At 37.5% G+C, this 3370-nt stretch overlaps 1 non-coding gene across 1 annotated transcript; it reads left to right on the top strand.

Annotated features, from left to right (window-relative positions):
* Positions 1–2018: 2018 nt before the first annotated feature.
* Positions 2019–2126, top strand: LOC148561784 (small nucleolar RNA R71). Its single transcript, XR_015886712.1, has one exon. It is a non-coding gene; the product is annotated as a small nucleolar RNA R71 (small nucleolar RNA).
* The last annotated feature ends 1244 nt before the right edge of the window (positions 2127–3370 follow it).

The following is a 3370-nucleotide window of genomic DNA, read 5'->3' as shown; positions in this document are numbered from 1 at the left end:
ATCAATTATCAAAAGACTTGGCTTAGGGTTGGCATTAGAAATCCTATCCTTATAGTCCATTCAATGTTGACAACAATTAGGCCTTGCTCCATTTAGTTATCCCCTAGGTATAGAGGAAGGTCAAATGAAAGTAATCAACTTGAGTCACAAGTCCTAGCTTCACCTTATGGGAATCTAGCTTTAGTGCACTCCAAGCCAACTAGCAATCCCTAATTCCAAATCAACTATTAATACACTATTCAACTTCTTCCAAAGACCAAACCCTATGCCAAGTGTGAGAATTCTACTCCATAGCTAGTGTTGTCATTTTATCAAACATGTGATGAGCAAGAAGGAACGTCACAGTAAAATGAGAAGAAAAGTCAAATTGAAAGTATTGCAACACAAAGATCTAACAACAAGTCTCAAAGAGTAGCAATGAAAATCCAAAATAGAGATGAAATCCAAAATTACAAAGTTGAATTCTAGATCTATGAGAATTGTTCAATTGTATCTACTACTTGAAATTGGAGAAGAAAATCTATGGCATGAACAAAGTGGAGTGAGAATTGTAGTGGATCTCACCAAAAAGTCATTGAAAATTCAGAAATTAGAAGAGGATGAACCCTAGTGAAGCTTGGAATCTCCCTCTTCTTCTCCCAAAAAGTGTAACTAACTCTCTCTTCTCCCCAAAAAAAGAAAAATATCTAGATCTAGAAGAAATGAACTAAAAGTGTCCTTAACCCTTGTTCCTTTGGTCTTCTTAAGCTTTTCCCGCCAAGGTGCTTCTCTAAGAGTGGAATCCTCAACTGCCTCCACGCCTAAGTCACGTGACTTCTTAAAAAAATCATATTCGCAAATCGGCGCGCACGCGGAAGGCACGCGCACGCGCCGTTGAGACGTCTTGCAATGTGCGCGGAGGCGTGATGTACGCGTGCGCGCCCATGAAGATCTTGGCTTAGCCGCTTCTCAAGCCGGCTCTTGGCTTCGGCTCCACGTAGCCGTATCCGCGCGGGCACGCCAGGTGCGCGCATGCGCCTATGCGGAAATTCCCAAGGCTTAATCCTCATGCTTCCTTTCTTCGTACCCATCTTCCTTCTCTCTTTCGGTCCATTCCTATTCTATATCCTGAAACCACTTAACACACAAGTCACGGCATCGAATGGCATCAAGAGAAGATTAGAGATGTATCTATTTTAGTGCAAAACAGGCATGTTTTCATTCATGAGGCAAAACTAGGGAAGGAATGCAAAATCTTGTATTTTCATATGGAAAGTGTGTGGAATCATTGATAAAACCCCTGAAATCATCACAAGATAAATCCTCAAATTGGGGTTTGTCAGGAGTTCAGTAATTTTCTTACTCAGCTGACCCAATTGTGCCTCCAAATTTCTAATGGAGGACCTTGTTTTAGTCATAAAACTTTGAGTGGTTTTGATTAGATCAGAGACAATGGTTGTTAAGTCAGAGGGGTTTTGCTTAGAATTCTCTGTCTGTTGTTGAGAAGATGATGGAAAAGGCTTGCTATTGCTAAACCTGTTTCTTCCACCATTATTGTTGTTGAAACTTTGTTGAGGTCTCTGTTGATCCTTCCATGAGAGATTTAGATGATTTCTCTATGAAGGGTTATAGGTGTTTCTATAGAATTCTCCCATGTAATTCACTTCTTCCATTGCTAGGTTCTCAGGATCATAAGCTTCTTCTTCAGAGGAAGCTTCCTTAGTACTGCCTGTTGCTGCTTGCATTTCAGACAGACTCTGAGAAATCATATTGACTTGTTGGGTCAATATTTTATTCTGAGCCAATATGGCATTCAGAGTATCGATCTCAAGAACTCTTTTCTTCTGAGCTATCCCATTATTCACAGGATTCCTTTCAAAAGTGTACATAAATTGGTTATTTGCAACCATTTCAATGAGTTCTTGAGCTTCTGCAGGCGTCTTCTTCAGATGAAGAGATCCTCCAGCAGAGTTATCCAATGACATCTTGGATAGTTTAGACAGACCATCATAGAAGATTCCTATGATGCTCCATTCTGAAAGCATGTCAAAAGGGCACCTTCTGATTAATTGCTTATATCTCTCCCAAGCTTCATAGAGGGACTCACCATCCTTCTGTCTAAAGGTTTGGACTTCCACTCTAAGCTTGCTCAATTTTTGAGGTGGAAAGAACTTTGCCAAGAAGGCATTGACTAGCTTTTCCCAAGAGTTCAGGCTTTCTTTAGGTTGTGAATCCAAACATGTCCTAGCTCTGTCTCTTACAGCAAAAGGAAAAAGCATAAGTCTGTAGACTTCAGGGTCAACCCCATTGGTCTTGACAGTGTCACAGATTTGCAAGAACTCAGCTAAGAACTGATGAGGATCTTCCAATGGAAGTCCATGAAACTTGCAATTCTATTGCATTAGAGAAACTAATTGAGGCTTAAGCTCAAAGTTGTTTGCTCCATTGGCAGGGATTGAGATGCTTCTCCCATAGAAATCAGGAGTAGGTACAGTAAAGTCACCAAGCACCTTCCTTGCATTGTTGGCATTGTTGTTGTTTTCGGCTGCCATGGTTTCTTCTTCTTTGAAGAGTTCTGTTAGGCCCTCTAAAGAGAATTATTCTTTAGCTTCTCTTAGCTTTCTCTTCAAGGTCCTTTCAGGTTCAGGATCAGCTTGAACAAGTATGCCTTTATCTTTGTTCCTACTCATATGAAAGAGAAGAGAACAAGAAAGTAGGGAATCCTCTATGTCACAGTATAGAGATTCCTTGAGGTGTTAGAGGAAAAGAAGAATAGAAGGAGGAGGTGGAGAAAAGAATTCGAACATATAAAAAGGAGGGAGTTCGAATTGTACCTTGAGGAGGAGTCTTAGTCCCTTAAATAGAAGGATGTGAAAAGAGGGGAAGAATTTTCGAAAATTAATTAAAAGATTTTAAAAAAAAATTTGAAAATTTGATTGAGATTTTTGAAAACTAAGATTGGGAAAGAAATAAAGTGATTTTTGAAAAAGATTTTGAAATTAGAAAAAGATTTGATTGAAAAAATTAATTTCGAAAAAAGATGTGATTGAAAAGATATGTTTGAAAAGATATGATTGAAAATCAATTTAGAAAAAGAAAGTTTTAAAACTAAAGTTGATTACTTGACTAACAAGAAATTAAAAGATATGATTCTAAAATTTAAAATTTGATCCTTTCTTAATAGGCAAGTAATAAGTTGAAAATTTGAAGTAAATCTTGAATTGAAGCAAGGATTTTTGAAAATAGTAAAAATAAATGTAAAATGGAAAGAAATTGATTTTGAAAGAGATATGATTGAAAAGATATGATTTGAAAAAGATTTGATTTTGAAAAATTTTGAAAACTTGAAAAAAATGTGAATTAAAAACAAAATCTTCCCTCTAGTGTCATC

Source organism: Arachis ipaensis, chromosome B6 (assembly GCF_059453495.1).
Source record: "Arachis ipaensis isolate K30076 ecotype BB chromosome B6, ASM5945349v1, whole genome shotgun sequence".
Lineage (NCBI taxonomy): Eukaryota > Viridiplantae > Streptophyta > Magnoliopsida > Fabales > Fabaceae > Arachis > Arachis ipaensis.
This window is presented reverse-complemented; position numbering and strand designations above follow the sequence as displayed.